Source organism: Cebus imitator, unplaced genomic scaffold (assembly GCF_001604975.1).
Source record: "Cebus imitator isolate Cc_AM_T3 unplaced genomic scaffold, Cebus_imitator-1.0 Scaffold98, whole genome shotgun sequence".
NCBI classification, from domain to species: Eukaryota; Metazoa; Chordata; class Mammalia; order Primates; family Cebidae; genus Cebus; species Cebus imitator.
The window spans coordinates 3,799,918-3,800,545 of NW_016107413.1; positions in this window are offsets into that span (position 1 = coordinate 3,799,918).

A 628-nucleotide genomic window follows, 5' to 3' on the forward strand; every position below is an offset into this window, starting at 1 on the left:
AATCTTAAGAGTCATATTGGAATGAATATCAACAATGTGTTCTTTTAAATCTTATTGGGCTAGATTTTTAAAATGAGAATATTACATTTAAGAGAAAACACGAAAAATACCTCAAGCAAGATGACAGTGACCTGAAAACTTGTCAGTATTTATGAGGTCAAATATTTCTTCTAGTAGTTATACAAATTATTTCTTTTAATACTGATCAACTTTTTTTGTTGTAGTTGCTTTATTTCTGTTGAATTATTCCAATCTTTTCAGGTAATTTCTCAATAATTTTTGACTTGGTGTGTTTGTACATTTTAAAGAAAACACAAATTAAAAGGCAAATGTGATATATATTTTTAATATAATAGTCAATGGAATAAAATTACAACCAATTTTATATGGTATCTTATACATTAACATTGACTTTTAAACTGTGCTAAAATTAATGGCAGTATTATCTTAAATAGGGCAACAAGAGCGAAACTCCGTCTCAAAAAAAAAAAAAAAAAGTAACATTTAATGTAGTATATTGTGTTGTTTTTGAAATGTACATTTCATTACCAAGCCATCTTCTATATTAAAGTATTTTTTTATGCATTAAGCACTAAAACTTTTTATGTTCTCCTTTTTATTGTCTTTG